Raw genomic sequence first — 21,214 nt, forward strand, 5'->3', positions numbered from 1 at the left:
TAACACAGATCTGAATGAATGAAATATTCTCATTGAATACTTTGTTCTGTACAAAGTTGAATGTGCTGACAACAAAATCACACAAAAATCATCAATGAAAATCAAAATAAATTAACCAATGGAGGCCTGGTTTTGGAGTCACCCCCAAAATTAAAGTGGAAAAACACACTACAGGCTGATCCAACTTTGATGTAATGTCCTTAAAACAAGTCAAAATAAGGCTCAGTATTGTGTGTGGCCTCCACGTGCCTGTATGACCTCCCTACAATGCCTGGGCATGCTCCTGATGAGGTTGCGGATGGTCTCCTGTGGGATCTCCTCCCAGACCTGGACTAAAGCATCCGCCAACTCCTGGACAGTCTGTGGTGCAACATGACGTTGGTGGATGGAGCGAGACATGATATCCCAGATGTGCTCAATCGGATTCAGGTCTGGGGAACGGGTGGGCCAGTCCATAGCTTCAATGCCTTCATCTTGCAGGAACTGCTGACACACTCCAGCCACATGAGGTCTGGCATTGTCCTGCGTTAGGAGGAACCCAGGGCCAACCGCACCAGCATATGGTCTCACAAGGGGTCTGAGGATCTCATCTCGGTACCTAATGGCAGTCAGGCTACTTCTGGCGAGCACATGGAGGGCTGTGCGGCCCTCCAAAGAAATGCCACCTCACACCATTACTGACCCACTGCCAAACCGGTCATGCTGAATGATGTTGCAGGCAGCAGATCACTCTCCATGGCATCTCCACACTCTGTCACGTCTGTCACATGTGCTCAGTGTGAACCTGCTTTCATCTGTGAAGAGCACAGGACGCCAGTGGCGACTTTGCCAATCCTGGTGTTCTGTGGCAAATGCCAAGTGTCCTGCACGGTGTTGGGCTGTGAGCACAACCCCCATCTGTGGACATCGGGCCCTCATACCACCCTCATGGAGTCAGTCTCTAACCGTTTGTGCAGACACATGCACATTTGTGGCTGGCTGGAGGTCATTTTGAAAGGCTCTGGCAGTGCTCCTCCGGTTTCTCCTTGCACAAAGGCGGAGGTAGCGGTCCTTCTGCTGGGTTGTTGTCCTCCTATGGCCCCCTCCACGTCTCCTGGTGTACTGGCCTGTCTCCTGGTAGCGCCTCCAGCCTCTGGACACTACGCTGACAGACACAGCAAACCTTCTTGCCACAGCTCGCATTGATGTGCCACCCTGGATGAGCTGCACTTCCTGAGCAACTTCTGTGGGTTGTAGAGTCCGTCTCCTGCTACCACGAGTGTGAAAGCATAACCAACATTCAAAAGTGACCAAAACATCAGCCAGAAAGCATTGGTACTGAGATGTACTCTGTGGTCCCCACCTGCAGAACCACTCCTTTATTGAGTGTGTCTTGATAATTGCCAATAATTTCCATCTATTGTCTATTCCATTTGCACAACAGCATGTGAAATTGATTGTCAATCAGTGTTGCTTCCTAAGTGGACAATTTGATTTCACAGAAGTTTGATTTACTTGGAGTTATATTCTGTTGTTTAAGTGTTCCCTTTATTTTTTTGAGCAGTGTAGATATTAGTATCTTAATATTTTATGTAGTTTAACTTTTCTCAGTCCACCCCTTTTACAATCTCCCATATTTTTAAGTGAGGTAGCCTAAAGCTTTTTAATGCATAAATGTAATCGCTCTACTAGAGTCAGAATTCTACTCCTGTCAGAGCCATATTGTGGTGACTGCGATGTGGTGTATAGACTTCTTAGAGGATCCAACCTAGAGACCCATGGAAACTTTATTCTGCCATAAAGGTGCTCCGACTTTAGTAGGTTCACTTTAAAATATTGCAATTTATGATATACATGTAGTTCAGGGGCGTACTATGACTGTAGGTGTCACTTAATAGTTAAGGAGATTGTCCTATCTGATGGATAGATTATATCAATATTGGTTTTGTGGGGATCTGACAATTGAATAGTGGCGGAGTTGCAGTTCTCACTACTGACCACTACAAGGTGAACAGCGCTGTGCTGTTCTGACGTCGTTCACTGTTTACATTTGAAACATTGGAAACAACTGATCTGTGGAGGTGCCAAGTGTGTGATGTCCACCAATCTTATATTGATGATCTTTCCTATGGATTATGAGCTTTTAAAAATCTAAAGTCATAGAAAGATTAACCAATATTGACCTTAAATCAACAGCTGCTACAGAATTATCTGGGGGGTTCGTGTGGTCTTTGTCTACTTTTCTGCAACAATGATGTCATGTGAACTCATGTGATCAATACAGCCTCAATGGTGAGGCTAGCAAATATGGCATGAGACCATTGAGGCTAGTGCTTAGCTGCAGTGGTCATGTGTATGTACAATGTGTCACCACTGTTAGTGGGGACCACTAAGGCATTAAAGAGGTTATCCACTACTCGAACAATCCTTTTTCAATCAACATATTCCCCCAAGTAAAATATTAACAGCTTGTACTCACCTCTGAATTCGATGCCATTCCAGCAACATCGACACTGGGTCTCCCAGGGCATATGCAACATCTTGTGAGCCCTGCAGACAGTCAGCAGCCGCCAATGAGCCACTTCACTCTCACTTCCTTTGGATGAAACTGATATCAGTAAGAAATGAGAGCAGAAGAACCTCTGACCACCTCTGGATGTCAAGTACGTCAAGAGAAAGTGAGAGTGAAGCAGTCCATTAGTGACTACTGATTGGCTGCAGGGGTCACTATCAGGTGACATATCCACATCATGCGAGCATTGGGAGATCCAGTGCCAACATCGCTGGAACGGCGCCAGTACCGGAGGTAAGCCAGGCTGGTGTTAATTTACGTAGGGGGAATTTGGTGATTGAGAAGGAATTGTCCTAGCAGTTGACAAAACCTTTAATACTGGAGCAGCTGGAGAGTGAACAGATGAAAATTGATGTTTTTTTTTCTTTAGTGATTGAAATATTCCAAAATTATGGAACGTTTTTTGACAGATTTTGCAGATTTTAATTATCAAGTTTCCTTCATTGTTATTGAACTTGCAATCCACCTGTATTTACTGATGCAGTGCAAAAATGCTTAGATTACTCAAGTCAAGAACCCTAAGAGCAATATACCGTACTTTTTTTTAAAACTGCCTTAAAACTGTATGATTTAATCCACCCTTTATCAATAATAAGGGTTAACAACCCAAGACATGGATATCATCTACAAAAAACCTTCCGCAACATGACAAGAAGTAGAGCCAAGGAACATAGTGCAATAGCCTAAAGTAAATGACTGTGGTGATGACAGCCTCAACAGCTTAATAACTAGCAGTACAGGATAGGGTCAGAAAGCATGAGTAATCTGAAGCACACCTGGTAAGCAGGACCAATTTCACCGGAGCAGATGGAACACAATACAGCTATTTATATGCATGTCCGCTGTATAGCTAGAGGGCCTTTAGTTCATTTTAATGGAATGTCCTGAAATCTGTCCCAGCAGTGAAGGGGTTATGCACGTCCTGTAAGGTCACAGTCTACCAAAACAGATAAACTATACGCTTTTCATATTGAAAAAAAACAGCAACATATGTCACTAATAAAAAAAAAATGGAAAAAAATACATTTTAATGACATCTGATTATTACAAGGTAATCAGAAATGTTTTCCAAAAAAATAAATGCATTTAAGGAATGGAAGGGAAAAATAATAATGGAGCAATTACCCATAGGAGCTCATACAATTATGGTATTTACAGTATTTTATTTTCTATGAGGTTTGATCTTTTTTTCATGAATCTCAAAAATGTATCACAAAACTTTACTGCATGAATTGAAACATATGTAAGTTCTATGTAACCATGTAGTATGATGTAAACCCAAGAGACCTGGTAAAGTATGATATTTTTACATGTTCTTTGCACATTTTAAAATGGCAGCCATTTCCACATTTTTTGAGCTAATCACTGCAGAAGGAAAATCATTGTCAAAGTTTTTCTATCTTCCCCTTAGACTTTAATAATTTGTTGTAAACTTTAAAGTCAAATCTGACGGCAGCATTTTTACATAAAAAACAGTGTGAAAAACCCAACAAAACACCACAAAAAAACCAACAAAACCTTGTTTTTCAGAACTTTTTGGCAATAATCAGTGTTACAAGTACAACGTAATTGAAGTTCGGAAGAAACAATAAGAATTTGGGATGAAAAATGCCGAGCAACTTCCAATGATGATGCATCAGTTGGGATCCAAAACTGATAATTTTTTTATTAAACAGATATATCGCCAACAAGTTTCAGGGTTGCACTGACCACTTCATCAGGACAAATTCTGACATTCTCATACGCTAACATCATATTTAAAATACGACGTCAAAAACTGGCAGGGCGTTACTAAGAAGGTCAAATGCATACATGTCATACATAAAAAACATTTGGTGAAAATGAATTAAATTTTATGAATTAATGTTTTGTAGTTCCTAATAAAGGGGTTGGTGTGACCTTAAAATGTGCCTATTCTATATCTGCTTAGTAAAAATCTCAGCTTTGGAACCCACATCATCATTAGAAGTAGGGCGGCGGTTTTCAACCCACAGTGGCCAACAGTAGCTCAAATCTAGGTTCTGAAGACCATCGCAGTTAGAAAACTATTTTCTCGAGAAGCTGAAGCCTTGAAGAACACCCATGTCTGTGACTACTGGAAATTGGCTGGGCTTCAAGAATATTTATTCTTGTGCAGGTATTTTTATTAGAAACATACGAATAACTAGAAAGATCCGCAACCGTAAAAGGGTCCTAAATGTGCAACCGATATTGGCACAGTCTCAATAATATACCACTTGTAAAACATGAACTAAAGGACTATGGAACTCACGGGTCAGAGATAAAGTAATGGTTGTATTTTTTTTATTTTCAATCAACCTATTAGATCTAGTCATGCATGTGAGGATTGTATTGTATTGTAGAGAGGATGAAAGGAATCTGCCACCTGATTCATGCTGCCCAAACTACGAGCAGCATGAATAAGAGCCTGGCTGCACGATTGCAACCATGTATATTTTTCTCTGAAACACTCTGACCTTTAAGAGAACATATACTTTAAAGATCTCATCATCACTGCAGGTGGTTGCCAGGTCGTTTGCTATGGGAGAGATCTCTCAACCACATGGAGTGGTGGTGGACTAGTCTTGTCTCCGACTATGGCCCCCAGTCAGATCTTCAAACATTCTTATTGTTTCCTTCGAACTTGCATTCCTATTTACGGACCAGACTGGGTCCAGGAGAGGTGTCATCACTGGCATCTTTCACACAATTCCAAGGCAATAATAGAAGATGTGTTCTATGCAAGTGGAGAGACAACACAGATTTGCTAAAAAGGACTCACCTGTTACCAACTTGATGCTCTGACATTTTGAAGGGCTGTTCCATTTTTTATATAGTTTTGTATCCACCATAAGTATCACATAATGACACTACAATATAATTTCTCTTTAAGTTGTTCTCATTGCCAGACCCCTTGAAATATTACCAGGATGCCCTATTGCATTACTAAAATGTAATATTTATAGGCTGGGTTCACATGGCTCAATAATGACTGCAAGGTCTCGTGCAAATGACCTATTTTCGGTCCAAGTGCAATCCAACAAAACATCAGATCACACTCTGACCAATGTTATTCTGTGGGGTTGTGCACATGTCCGATTTTCTCCTCGGGCAGAGCCAGTCCGAGGAAAAAAAAAATCGCAGCATGCCCAAGTTTGGTCCGATATTCGGATCACACTTGGCCATGCAAGTCAATGAGTCCATGGAAAACTTCATACTGCGCTCGGATGACATCTGAGTGCAGTCTGATTTCCATGGACTCACAAAATGGAGAAGATGGAGTAATTTTTTGCTTCATCTTCTCATCTGAGAGAATCGATTCACATTATGATCACACTCTGATCAGAGTGTCATTTGCATAATCGGCCCGATTCTCTTTGATGAGAAAATATACGCTCATGTGACCCTAGCCTAAAACTTATAAAGGTTTAATGTTGGAACTCATAGAATTGGGATTGGAGGGGCGGATCCAGTGTTCTAGTTATAACTAGGACATTAAAATATCAGTAGTCGTGGCCTGAGGTCACAAGTCGAAGACAAACACAATTTCAGACTATTGAGTGATTATAGATAACAATCCGTCTGGAGACTTTTCAAGAAATCTTGACCACTGGAATTTTTAGACAAACAGCAGATACAAGCTTAAAAAAATATGGGTTTATTAATCCAAAAATAGCAATGCGCTCCACGCCAAAATAGAAAACATTTGCAGGGATAATGATAGTGAGTGGTAGGCACAGATATGTTCCTTCTGCACTGGACATCTGCAGCTATTTTTCTTCCAAGTGTCTCTGTAATCCTATAAGGCAGCAAACACCACTTTCCTCGCTGACATTTCCATTGTACAGACAAGTGATCAGGGAACAACATACATTTCCTCTTTTAGCCACGAGATAAAAAGTCTGCTTGGGTGACCTCCTTGTTAACATAAGGGAAATGAGTGGGCAACCTTGATTATGATACAGCTGTTGTTTTGTACTCTACATCCTGCGCAGGAATGAAACAATCCCCAACATTTTTTTTTGTTAGCTCATAGTAAGAAGGGGGTATATTTGGGAACATTTCCTAAACAACACAGGTGTGGATGACATAATGGAAAGATACTTTAACCCAAACACTGCCTTTGAATTATAAGGCAGCGTAGATTACGTGGAGCTCGTTGTTGTACTGTGTAATACAATAGTAGTGGCCAACAGTAGCTGAAATCTGGGTTCTGAAGACCATCGCAGTTAGAAAACCATTTTCTCGAGAAGCTGAAGCCTTGAAGAATATGCATGTCTGTGACTACTGGAAATTGGCCGGGTTTCAAGAATTTTTGTTCTTGAGCAGGTGTTTTTATTAGAAACATATGAATAAATAGAAGAATCCGCAAACGTAAAATGGTCCTAAATGTGCAACAGATACTGGCACAGTACTAAAAAAGAGGAAAGAGACATACCAAAGAAGGGGATCACCTTAAAATAACAAATATTTATTGAATAAACAAGCAATGAAAGACAGACAGCACATAGCATAAAAACAATTAAAAGACCCCCCAAAAAATCTTGACCTGCTCATAATGGAGCTAGTGTCAAAGCCCCCAATACCTCCTACAGATAATGCACCCCTGATGTCAGTCAATCCCTTATGTATATGATACACAGCAGAAAAATAAACTGTATATCAAGAGCAAAACCTAATATGGTGTCTCAACAGCGATATGGCGCAATAATATGGCACAACAATAAAAACAAATAGGATAGTAGTATGTAAATAAGCAAATTATAAAAATCGAAGTACAACATGCCTAAATGACATTCTAAAGATATCAATTACATAGAACGTAAACCCCATTAGATATATACTACCGGCACAATATAGGAGTCTAATAGCCGTAAAAAATTCTGGACATCAATCAAAAATAGATTTTATACAAAGGAATATTGAGGTTTCATTAGTCATGGATTCTTATTAAATAAGTCATATACAAGAAAGAAATCCTTTGTCATATTATGGGTATGGACATACAGTATATTTTCTTCCTGGCAATGCCATTTTAATAGGGTGCAGCAGCACAGAGGCTTTGATCATTTCGAACAAAAAGGATACAATTGATCGCTGTACAGATTCTTTTCAAGCGATTCTTCTGTGTACAAGAGGCCTAAGGAGGTTCCAAAAACTCCCAACAAAAGTACTTATATGTGCGTAAGCTGTTGGGAGAAATCTTTTTAATGATTCACAATCTTTCTGCTAACATGTTAAGTCAAGCAACAACAAAAAAGTAAAATAGAGGTGTCAGCATATGAGACTGATCCAATGTAATCGCCACCTTTAACTGATCTTGCTACAACTTGCAAATTCCTTTGAGTCTAAGTGATACTTAGCTCATGCGATGTTATGTTGTGCAGTCATACAATTAAAACACTTTATAAAGATGATTTTGAAATATACAGTTAAAAGGATTTGTAGCAAGCAAGTCAGAAAAAGCTGACTGCACATTTCCCATTTTTTTCACCTGTCCCTGAAAGATGTGGCAGCTTTACTGGATTATCACTTGATTATAGCACATGTAGTTGTTTAGGACTTGACATATTATGAAGGCAGCACACATTTCACTATTATTTTTCTTGGGGAGTGAGTTGACACTCTTGTTTTAGCCAGAATATGTTCAAGGTCATTGCAATCACAAAGCCACCCATGCTTCCTACATATGAAAACTGGTGCCAGATTAAGGGGATAATATAAGTATTACAGGTTCTCCTCCTGTATTTATTACTGTGGCCTCATTCACAGACTGCAGAGCACTCATGTTCTCAACATGGCTGCTGACAGAGAAGCATGTGACCAGTCCATCCGCCTTCTACACATGGGAAAGCTGCATGATGCATCCCAACTGGAGGAGGTTGGGGACTGTTCTGGCCACATGATTCTCCGTGAAGTCTGTAAGGAAGGCACAAGTACAAGAAGAGAAGCTATAACAAATATAAGGAAGCGCCGGTATTCCGCGGCTACGCAAGGGACCACATGAGGCATTCTGGAATTATTTAAGGAGCCCGTTCCACACCCTACACACCTACCCCCTGAGGAAGCTGACGCAAAACGCGTGTCGGGGTAACATACTTCCCACCAACCAGGTTGCATACTGTCTCGCACTTATATTTTTCTTACTATATTCTTGGAGAGGTGTCTATTATACTTAAGGCTACTTTTGTGCTACCCATTTTTTGGTGCTATTGCCTTTATATGTTATGCTAACGGATCCATTTGGGTCATTCTAAATATTGGGCTATTGATACTGTATCATTTGGGTATAGTGCACATGTTGCCTGTGATTTGATTGTTCTTCTCTGATATATATATTTTTTTTCATATAAGAATGTGTATACTGCCGGCGGTGTGGCACTTTATGTCACTTCTCCTGTTCTTTTATTGATTTTTATCATGAATACTTTAATAAAGAAATTGTTTTATTAATTACGTCTTTTCTGCTTCCCTTCGTTTTCCGGTATTTATTGCAATTGGAAGTGTGTATATATTTTTGACTGCATTCATTATTGGGTTACTTAAACAAATATATACTAGTAAGTACCAAAAAATCACGTCCTCAAAATATTTAATAAAATAAACAGAGGGTGGAAAACCTCTTTAACTTAAAGAGGTTGTCCACTGCTTTAGCATTGATGACCTATCTTTGGGATAGGTCATCAATGTCTGATCAGTCGGGGTCTGACACCTGGCACCCCCGCTGATTAGCTGATATCGGTGGCGGCGTCAGCTGTTGACACCGATGGCAGCTGATCGGCGAGAGTGCTAGGTGTCGGACCCCGACCGATCAGACATTGATGACCTATCCGAATGCTAAAGTAGTGGACAACCTCTTAAAATAAATTGTCTGATTTGAATGACTCTATTTCAGATTGCTGTTCAGTTGAAAAAAAGGGTGTCTGTACCATAGAAGCAGCTTTTAAGGCTGATACAGGGCTCATGAAAGATATTGATGGGAGCCTCAAGACTCAAAATGAGCATTTAAATTATTTTAAACTATGTGGCGGAATTATTTGGGGTGTCATACTTTATAAGTGTCAGGGAGTAGGAGGCAAATGCATTGAAAACGGCAATAAAAAATATTTATCACTTGAAAACGGCAATAAAAAATATTTATCACCACGAGATAGGGAATAAATGTATGATCGCTAGAGGTTCAAATCTGCTAGGACTTCCACTAATCATAAAAACACAAGAATCGCATTTCTTGTGTAAATGGAGCAGACGTGCATGTGTGTGACCACTTCTCAATTAATAATTAGGGTCTAAGGGACTGAGAGTGCACAAGTGTGACCATGGCTCTAATAGCCAGTGGTCACGCATGTGCGCTATCCCTACATCTGCATGGCTAATATAGTGTTAAATGTATTTTGTAAAATAATCCCTTCAATCCAGTATTAGAGTATTGACAGGGATGACATTGATACTTTTTCTCGTCATTACCGCTAATCTTAATGAAAAGGTAGCATTATAGCTGAAGCCTCAGTCGATATAACCTTCATTGTGAAGATTGAATTTTACTATATGCACATTGCATATACACATATATTTTACTACATAAATACATTATATTTATATATGTACAGTACAGACCAAAAGTTTGGACACACCTTCTCATTTAAAGATTTTTCTGTATTTTCATCACTATGAAAATTGTACATTCACACTGAAGGCATCAAAACTATGAATTAACACATGTGGAATTATATACTTAACAAAAAAGTGTGAAACAACTGAAAATATGTCTTATATTCTAGGTTCTTCAAAGTAGCCACCTTTTGCTTTGATGACTGCTTTGCACACTCTTGGCATTCTCTTTATGAGCTTCAGAGGTAGTCACCGGAAATGGTTTTCACTTCACAGGTGTGCCCTGTCAGGTTTAATAAGTGGGATTTCTTGCTTTATAAATGGGGTTGGGACCATCAGTTGTGTTGTGCAGAAGTCTGGTAGATGCACAGCTGATAGTCCTACTGAATAGACTGTTAGAATTTGTATTATGGCAAGAAACAAGCAGCTAAGCAAAGAAAAACGAGTGGCCATCATTACTTTAAGAAATGAAGGTCAGTCAGTGCGAAACATTGGGAAAACTTTGAAAGTGTCCCCAAGTGCGGTTGCAAAAACTATCAAGTGCTACAAAGAAACTGGCTCACATGAGGACCGCCCCAGGAATGGAAGACCAAGAGTCACCTCTGCTTCTGAGGATAAGTTTATCCGAGCCACCAGCCTAAGAAATCACAGGTTAACAGCAGCTCAGTTTAGAGACCCGGTCAATGTCACACATAGTTCTAGCAGCAGACACATCTCTACATCAACTATTAAGAGGAGACTTTGTGCAGCAGGCTTTCATGGTAAAATAGCTGCTAGAAAACCACTGCTAAGGACAGGCAACAAGCAGAAGAGACTTGTTTGGGATAAAGAACACAAGGAATGGACATTAGACCAGTGAAAATCTGTGCTTTGGTCTGATGAGTCCAAATTTGAGATCTTTGGTTCCAACCACCGTGTCTTTGTGCGACGCAGAAAAGGTAAACGGATGGACTCTACATGCCTGGTTCCCACCATGAAGCATGGAGGAGGAGGTGTGATGGTGTGGGGGTGCTTTGCTGGTGACACTGTTGGGGATTTATTCAAAATTGAAGGCATACTGAACCAGCATGGCTACCACAGCATCTTGCAGCGGCATGCTACTCCATCCGGTTTGCATTTAGTTGGACCATCATTTATTTTTCAACAGGACAATGACCCCAAACACACCTCCAGGCTGTGTAAAGGCTATCTGACCAAGAAGGAGAGTGATGGGGTGCTACTCCAGATGACCTGGCCTCCACAGTCACCAGACCTGAACCCAATCGAGATGGTTTGGGGTGAGCTGGCCTGCAGAGTGAAGGCAAAAGGGCCAACAAGTGCTTAGCATCTCTGGGAACTCCTTCAAGATTGTTGGAAGACCATTTCCGGTGACTACCTCTTGAAGCTCATCAAGAGAATGCCAAGAGTGTGCAAAGCAGTCATCAAAGCGAAAGGTGGCTACTTTGAAGAACCTAGAATATAAGACATATTTTCAGTTGTTTCACACTTTTTTGTTAAGTATATAATTCCACATGTGGTAATTCATAGTTTTGATGCCTTCAGTGTGAATGTACAATTTTCATAGTCATGAAAATACAGAAAAATCTTTAAATGAGAAGGTGTGTCCAAACTTTTGGTCTGTACTGTATATATCAGGGGTGGACATACCATTTGTGCAACCTGTGCAGGCGCACAGGGGCCCAAGAGGACAGGAGGCCCATTTACCCCTCCTGAGCAGGTGGATTTGTGCATTACAATGAGCTATTGGTCTGCAAAGGGCCCATATATTGTATATACACAGGGGCCTCTTCTGTGTTTGTCCACTCCTGGTATATATAATGTATATGTGGCACCCCAGGGGTCTGGTTTCCACAGTAACAGCAATGTTATGTCTGAGAGCAGGTGGGAGGTCTCTTGGTCAGGAATCCTATGCATGCCACACCTCCTGCCCAGTCCTGGGAGGGGAAGAACTTCCCCTGTATAAACCTGGGGCTGAGGCAGGGTTAGAGAGTTCAGAGGGAGAGTTCAGCCAGGAGGGCTGACAGGGAGCTGTGGCTCCGGCTGGGCCCAGCTCCTGGGCCATGCCAGAAGTAGAGACAGAGAAGAGAAGCAGCTATGGGAAGAAACAACAGGAGCTCTGTGGGAGCAGTGTTACAAGGAGTCAGGGGCTGGCAGCTGCAGAGCTCGCCCTGACTGAGAAGATTTCTTACCGGACCCGGAGTCCGAGGCTGTGGGGACTAACTCCTACCCAGCAGCAGAATCCGTCAGGCAGGGGATTCCAGGTCCTCTGGCCAAGAAACCCGAAGGCACGGTCACACGCATGGGACCAGCACCGCCGTCGTGGAGCGGAAGCTACTAGAAGGCCCCGAGTCACCGGCCATACGGGTGAGCACCACACGGTACACTCAGGGACGTGGGCTACTTATACCCGCCTCTAGCAAGGTAGCCAGAAGAGTACAGTTAGTTTGGGAGGCCTACAACTCCGCCTGGCCAGGGGAGATCCCATCTGCTCAAGGACTGACCAGGCCCCAATCGCTAGCCAGTACTCCGGGAGGGTCTATCGTTGTCACCAGTAAAGACCCTGAACTACACCGTACCGTCTCTGAGTGGTTCCTGCTACCCCCATCATCCACGTCGGCTGCCCTGAGGCCATACCCCTCCCGTTGGGGGTCATACTATCACGCTGCACAATTCTACCACCGGCCTCAGCGGTCTGCCCTGCAGCTGCAGCTCCTTAGCTGTACTAAACGGGTGGCGTAGTCGTCCAACATCTACCGCTGATACAGCGCCACTTAGTCTGACTCCCTGGGCACGGACCGGATCACCGCCACGAGACTACAACCCTCAAGAGATCCGGCTCCGGGTAAGCTCCCGCATGCGCAACGCAGCACGACACAGGCCCAGGGGCGCGTCAACTTTTGGCGTAGTCGGCAGGATTTCGTGCCCGCAACCACCGGGTACTGTGTGCCTGAAAAAGACTGTTCAAACTTACCAGTGGTGAAGATTCCCGCCATCCGGCGCCATCTTCTGTCTTCTTCCCGCCATCCGCGAAGTTTTCCCGCCATCCGGCGCCATCTTCAGCCTTCTTCCCGCCATACGTGGAGTTTTCCCGCCATTGGACGCCATCTTGAGGACGCCGCGCGGGAAGAAGAGGGGCGTGGACTCCGAAAGCGCGCAAGAACTGAAGCCCCGCCTCACGTCCGGACGTTGCGTAAGGTCCTGGAAGGAGCCCAGCAAACGCCGACGTCACAGGAGCGCGACGGAAGGTCCTCGACCCTGACGATCCACTGCGGAGCCGCGGCCTACGGAAGAGGATCATCGCAAGGTAGGCCACGGTCCACTAGGGGGGAGAAGGATGCCGGATACGGAGGAGAGCTTCACCGCTTCAACCCCCGCCAGCGCCACCGCTGTTGCGGTCATGCCTTTCACCATGCCCTATATCCCGGGGGCAGCCTGGCTACCCCAGTACTCAGGGGAGTCACATACCCTGCATGACTTTAGAGAAAAGCTGGATAGCCTCTTCCAGGTGTACCCCCTCACAGAGGAGCAAAAAGTGAGCATCCTGGTGGCCCAATTAACCGGGGCAGCCCAAAGGGAGGTAAAGTCCTGGCCACCTGGGAGGAGGACTGTCGCAGGGATACTAACCCAGCTAACCGAGGAGGAGCTGCAGTACTACCAATACGAGGAAAGCCAAGAGGACCCGGACAGGTCTGAAGACTACCCTCAGGAGGGAGCACAAAGAGGACATAGCTACTGAAGGGAAGTAGCGTGAATAAAGAGCTGTAAATAGTTACCCGTAAGGGTACAAGGACTGCTGCTAATTAAAATATGGTCCCCGTTGGGATTAGTGAATTGTTCCCCATGTGCCCCTATCTTAAACCAGGCTGAGGACTGTGAGCAGCCATTCCTTATCCCCACTGGCCGAGGACTGAGAGCGGCCATATCCTGTAAATAATTATGTGTTTCTAGTAATTTATGGGAGTCTTTGGTGGATTTACCGGGAATCCTTTGTACATGGTTGGAGCGTAACCCAGGAATGGACTAAAGACTGTTAAGGACTCGGGGCAGGACAGACCCCTACCTGGTTACGTCTCCCTGTTTTGGTGAAATGGACACCTTACTTTTCTTCAAAGACTGCACCCGGTTGCGGACACGCCGTAACCATCTTTATGTGTTTTTCTTATTGTATTATTATTGTTTATACCTTGTTATGTTTTTCTAAAAATATGTTTAGTCCCGGAGTACTAAATTTCACTAGGGGGGAATGTGGCACCCCAGGGGTCTGGTTTCCACAGTAACAGCAATGTTATGTCTGAGAGCAGGTGGGAGGTCTCTTGGTCAGGAATCCTATGCATGCCACACCTCCTGCCCAGTCCTGGGAGGGGAAGAACTTCCCCTGTATAAACCTGGGGCTGAGGCAGGGTTAGAGAGTTCAGAGGGAGAGTTCAGCCAGGAGGGCTGACAGGGAGCTGTGGCTCCGGCTGGGCCCAGCTCCTGGGCCATGCCAGAAGTAGAGACAGAGAAGAGAAGCAGCTATGGGAAGAAACAACAGGAGCTCTGTGGGAGCAGTGTTACAAGGAGTCAGGGGCTGGCAGCTGCAGAGCTCGCCCTGACTGAGAAGATTTCTTACCGGACCCGGAGTCCGAGGCTGTGGGGACTAACTCCTACCCAGCAGCAGAATCCGTCAGGCAGGGGATTCCAGGTCCTCTGGCCAAGAAACCCGAAGGCACGGTCACACGCATGGGACCAGCACCGCCGTCGTGGAGCGGAAGCTACTAGAAGGCCCCGAGTCACCGGCCATACGGGTGAGCACCACACGGTACACTCAGGGACGTGGGCTACTTATACCCGCCTCTAGCAAGGTAGCCAGAAGAGTACAGTTAGTTTGGGAGGCCTACAACTCCGCCTGGCCAGGGGAGATCCCATCTGCTCAAGGACTGACCAGGCCCCAATCGCTAGCCAGTACTCCGGGAGGGTCTATCGTTGTCACCAGTAAAGACCCTGAACTACACCGTACCGTCTCTGAGTGGTTCCTGCTACCCCCATCATCCACATCGGCTGCCCTGAGGCCATACCCCTCCCGTTGGGGGTCATACTATCACGCTGCACAATTCTACCACCGGCCTCAGCGGTCTGCCCTGCAGCTCCTTAGCTGTACTCAACGGGTGGCGTAGTCGTCCAACATCTACCGCTGATACAGCGCCACTTAGTCTGACTCCCTGGGCACGGACCGGATCACCGCCACGAGACTACAACCCTCAAGAGATCCGGCTCCGGGTAAGCTCCCGCATGCGCAACGCAGCGCGACACAGGCCCAGGGGCGCGTCATATATACTGTATATTGTGAAATTCAGACATCATGAAGAAGGTCATATCGGCAGAGGCTTCAACTCTAATTCGACTTTTTCAATAATGGTAGCGATAATAAGAGGGAAAAATATCAATGTATAATGTATATACATAGTAAAATTAAAACTTTATGATGAAATTCATATATACCATATTCATGTCATATTCTAGGAGTCTTAGGAGCCTCAATGGCACTTCTACTCCTTAAATTGACAGCAATAGTATAAATAGAACTTGACGGTTGTTACAACCTAAACTTTTAGTACCAGTGTCAGTGTAACATACCTGGCGGCGTGCTTGCATAGTGGTCCATCTCCCACTGTGCAAGAGCGCGCACTTGATTTCCAGTCCAGACTATCACTCTGGCTTTCCTCCATGCTGTCTGCTTGCCTCTGTTTCTTCTGCTTAAGGGCGGCGCACGATCACTTCCTGCTTCTTGTAGCTGCTGCGGGCACACCCCTTGTGCGTCCTCAGCCTATTGCTGTCTGTCACCTGGTATTTAACCCAGCTCTTTCCTGGAATCCTTGCCTGAGCATTATGTTCTGTCAGTTGGCTTCTGGTCGCTGAAGTGTCAGGTCCTGTCTATGTTGCCTGCCTTGCGGTATCAGTTCCCGTGTCTGAACTGAGTCCTGTCTGTGTTCTCTTGCCTGCTGCCTTTCCTGGAGGCTGTATTTCCAGGCCCGTGTGAACACGCTCCTTGCCTGTTCTTCTCGCCCTCTGGGGGCCGCATACCCAGACTCGCTCCTGTATCTCGCTTCAGTAACAGTTCCTGTCTGAACTGTCTCCTAACCTGCTTCCTGTTTTTCTCTGTGTCCGTACCTTCCCTTTTTTCTGCTTTGTCTGAACCAGCACTTGGCTTTACCTTGGCTCGTTCCTGTATTTGTCGCTGTACAGTTCCTGTCTGAACTGTCTCCTAACCTGTCTCCTGTTTTTCTCTATGCCCGTACCTTCCCTTTTTCTGCAGAGTCTGAACCTGCACCTAACTCCTTCTCGTTGTCGCTGTACTTCTGTTTGTGAGTTTAGAGTTCACTCGCTACTACTTTGCAAGTATCGATTGTGTATCTGGTTCTGCCTTTCCCTTCCTGTCTGTTCCGTGTGAACAGAGCCCTGTCCCTTCTGCTGTACCTTGCTCACCGCTCCGGCAGTTCTAGCCTGCTCTGCCTTGCTCACCGCTCCGGTGGTTCTAGCCTGTGCTGCTTTACTCACCGCTCTTGCGGTTTCCGCTCTGCTCTGCCTTGCTCACCGCTCTTGCGGTTTCCGCTCTGCTCTGCCTGGCTCACCGCTCTGGCGGTTTCCGCTCTGCTCTGCCTTGCTCACCGCTCTTGCGGTTTCCGCCCTGCTCTGCCTTGCTCACCGCTCTTGCGGTTTCCGCCCTGCTCTGCCTTGCTCACCGCTCTTGCGGTTTCCGCCCTGCTCTGCCTTGCTCACCGCTCTTGCGGTTTCCGCCCTGCTCTGCCTTGCTCACCTCTCTTGCGGTTTCCGCGCTGCTCTGCCTTGCTCACCGCTCTTGCGGTTTCCACTCTGCTCTGCCTTGCTCACCGCTCTTGCGGTTTCCACTCTGCTCTGACTTGCTCACCGCTCTTGCGGTTTCCTCTCTGCTCTGCCTTGCTCACTGCTCTTGCGGTTTCCGCTCTGCTCTGCCTTGCTCACCGCTCTTGCGGCTTCCGCTCTGCTCTGCCTTGCTCACCGCTCTTGCGGCTTCCGCTCTGCCTTGCTCACCGCTCTTGCGGTTTCCGCTCTGCTCTGCCTTGCTCACCGCTCTTGCGGTTTCCGCTCTGCTCCGCCTTGCTCACCGCTGCGGCAGTCTCGGTCTGCTCTGACCCTTTGCTCGCTGCTCCGGCAGTCTCGCTCTGCTCTGACCCTTTGCTCGCTGCTCCGGCAGTCTCGCTCTGCTCTGACCCTTTGCTCGCTGCTCCGGCAGTCTCGCTCTGCTCTGACCCTTTGGTCGCTGCTCCGGCAGCCTCGCTCTGCTCTGACCCTTTGCTCGCTGCTCCGGCTGCCTCGCTCTGCTCTGACCCTTTGTGCGCTGCTCTGGCAGTCTTGCTCTGCTCTTGCTCGCCGCTCCGGGCGGTCTCACCCTGCTGTGTTTGTCCACCGCATCTGCGGTTCTGTTTTGGAAGTCCCAGTCTGTACTGGGTCCTATCCACTCTGTGCTCCAGCCTGTCGTGCCTTCCAGTACCTCCCTGCCTGCATACCAGTCGTGCTTACCAGCATCCACCTGCCTGCATTCCGGCCGTACCTGCCAGCACCTCTCTGCCTGCATACCAGTCGTGCTTACCAGCGTCCACCCGTCTGCATACCAGCCGTGTCTGCCTATACCCCCAGTCTGTGTTCCAGCCTTACCTTCCAGTTCCTGTATTCCCCGGTGTGGGACAACAGCCGTGTCCGGAGTCTGACCTGGAGTAGACCCTGGTCCCTCTGCTCAGTTCCTGCCTGGTGCACTGGTGTCGTATGCCGTCGTGCGACCTTGGTCGGATCGGGCAGTTACTTAGTTACGCCCCTCCAGGCACTCTCCGGTTCATGGCCCAGTGGAACTACTAAACACGCACACGCCAGTCAGTCAGGGCGTGTGAATTACAGTCAGTAACTTTGCTATCACTCAGTATGTTCACAGTTGCTTTAGCGGAAGAGACTAGACTGAAATTTTTAGGTGGAAATTGAAAAAACCATAAGTAGTTCATTTTAATAGCGCATTATGACAAAATGCTTGAAATAAAACAATAAACCCAAGCATCTGATGTTCCCGAGATCACAACATGGATTATGGATTTACATTAGGAAGCTTGGTTGTGCCATGATATTAGTAATTTCAAACCTCATATTTTCATGTAAAACCTTGTTAAGGCTATGTTCACACTAGACATTTTTTCAGCATTTTTTATGTGTTTTTTATGCATATTTTCTGCTGCATTTTACAGTACCAGCAAAGTCTATGAGATTCCAGAAATCTCTTGCACATTGCTTTGTTTTTGTGTCATCAGTATTTTGTGCTTAGCATGGTTTTTTGCACAATAGAGCATGTCACTTCTTTCAGCGTTTTTTCCGCGTTTTTACCCATTGAAAATAATGGGTGGTGAAGAAATGCTGAAAAATGCCTAATGTGAACATAGCTATCAGGTTTTGCTGCGTTTTTAGTGAAGAAAAAAGTACAGCAGTATATGAAACTCATTTATTTTTGTGATTTTACCATCTTGTCTTGGTCACCTGAAGTGGCAGTCTGGATTAGAACAGTTTAATTAAATTAGTGATGTGTACAGTGTAAACTTTGGCTGAGCTAGGTGTGGGATTAAGCAATACCTGTGGCCCATGGAGGTGTGAAATTGAACAATCTCTGAGCAACTCAACAGACCATAGTGTGAAAGTAAATAGTGTCCTACAAACTCAATGCACTGCCAGCGTCTTAGAAAAACTATTCCTGAACCATTCACCTCTCCCGCACTGTTACATTTGTAATTCTGGTTAATATGGTTTCACATAAGTCTTGCATTGGTGACCTGTGTTCATGCTTCTGTGGTGGAAGCAAAGCTGAACTTTAGAATCCTGAAAAACGCACCAAAAACACAGAAAAAATGCACCCAAAAATGCACTAAAATCTGCTTTTTTTGACGCAGCTTCTTTCCTGCCAAGAGATCAGGTTTTGCTTTAGAAAAAAATGCTCAAAAGATGCCTAGTGTGAACATAGCCTAACTCTCCTTTGTTATAAGACAATTTAACTGGTTATGACAAATACCTTAATCACATTTCTTCTTTTCACACTAACAAAGATCAGCGTTCAATCAGATACATCGGATTGCCTATACAGACAAATTCAATATCTGTTCATCTGGCTAAGGACGCTGCTGAAACAAGTTACTGTGAGGACTTCGAAATTGTTCCTGCTGCTTGTTCCAGTGCCAAAAATAACAGAATTCTTCCACTGATCCAAACTCCACTGTGTTTTCCTTAAAGTCTTTTATATGAAACAACCAATGTTTTTAAGACAAGCCCCTTGGCACATAAGTCTAGCTCACTTTTTCAACCTCTTACACTGCACTGTCCCCTTAAGAACACAAAAACAAACAAGAAGATGAAAAACACAAGGCAACTTTTCATAAAAATTTTTGACTTTCATTTCAATTTGTAGAAGAATCACTGTTGAATTGTTTCTCTAAGTTGCTTTGATGTTTGCAACTAATGGTTATCCAAGATAAGCGTCGTTATTTAGAATTTCAAGCCACATCTGGGTTACATTGGGCTGTTATTCTGCGCACACAAATACACAGCAAATGCTTTATCTTAGCAGATGGAAAACACATCTAGAGTCTTAATAAGCAATCTCTGAACAAGATGAATAGATGTGGCTGGAGAACTAACACCATGCACTCTACATACCCTGTCCTGGCAGCAGTACTGGCAATTGGCCTAATAGCACATTGTGTCTGGCCAGTATAAAATCTAATCAAATAAATGATTGGGGAATTTGTGAATTAAAGTAGAAGGACCTGAACCAAACCCTTCAATATACTTCTTGAACTCTTGTCGTAGATCCAATTCTGCCTGTTTGTGGACCATGTTGACCTAGATCACAATGCACCCGTAAGAAAAACAGGCTTACAATTGACTGACGCTGTCTTGGACCTGGCTTACTGCTTATTACTCTTGACGTCTGCAAATTTGGCCTGGAATTCTGGGCTCCTCTGACATTTACTAGTCCTGGCCATGTCAAGACCTTTAGTAAAGTCTAGTTATTGAGCGTTAAGTGACATCATGATGTCAAGGGGTCTTGCAAATGCCTGAGGAACCTATGATGCTGGGCAAAGAATGGAGGCTGCAGAAGTGAAGACTACTCAGATCCGGCTGCCACGAAGACCAGACTAAATGCCGAAGCAGGGCAGCACAAATATTTTTTTAAACTCTTTTAGTTTGCAGATGGGAGTGTAAAAGGCAACAAACTGAGTGGAATTTTTGCACAAAATATATATAAAAAAATAAGCAGCTAGAACATGCAAAAATGTCCTGTTAAAACCCAGTTGAATAAGAATCTGAACTTAGGATTAGGTTTAGCAAGCAGATCTATTTGTTTCTGTGTAATTGGACATTAATATTCAACTTTAATTAGCTTAAGTACCAAGTTAGAGGGTTTTTCAGATTTGTTTGACAGTTTTGCAGCCTTTATGGTATTTACAATTAGCCCTCTACATAGGCATAAAGGATATCATTTGAGTTTTAATATGCCAGCTTTAAAAAAAATTCATTGTACATTGCCGAAAACTACAAAGTACTTTTAATAAAATATATAATGAAACATTAATTCATGCCAGTTTACATTTACGACCTCTAAATGGGAAAATTGTGTTAGGATTTCAGAGGAAAAACAATGTTCGTGCCCAGGTTTGTTATAGCAAGCATTCCTAAATCAAACTTCATAAAGTTGGTAAAGGTAATAATTTATACCTTCAGTACCCATGTAACACGTTTTAATTAATAAGGACTTTTGGCACAGCCAGGTATACGAATCAAAGCAGCGAAGCAGTCGTTAAAATGAAATGATGAAAGACTTTGGAAGAAAAAAGCAGTGCAGCGATCCAAATTTTATCCATCACATTTAATAACTAATAATTTAGCCTTCTGCCCAAGACAAAAGCCAATATACAAAATTATCCATCGTGTTCCAAAAGGTTCAATTGTATGTGCTACACCTGTGAAAAGATGTATGTGATAGATGTGAAAAAGTAAGAGAAGAGA

The 21,214-nt window shown here is 44.4% G+C and overlaps 1 protein-coding gene across 4 annotated transcripts in view; it reads right to left on the reverse strand.

Annotated features, from left to right (window-relative positions):
* PLEKHG1 (pleckstrin homology and RhoGEF domain containing G1) overlaps nucleotides 1-21,214 on the reverse strand; it is a 276,017-nt gene that overhangs the window by 238,753 nt on the left and 16,050 nt on the right. The gene's annotated exons all lie outside the window — the stretch shown is intronic.

Source organism: Phyllobates terribilis, unplaced genomic scaffold, assembly GCF_046119375.1.
Source record: "Phyllobates terribilis strain yellow unplaced genomic scaffold, ASM4611937v1 Scaffold_3__8_contigs__length_932513732, whole genome shotgun sequence".
NCBI lineage: Eukaryota > Metazoa > Chordata > Amphibia > Anura > Dendrobatidae > Phyllobates > Phyllobates terribilis.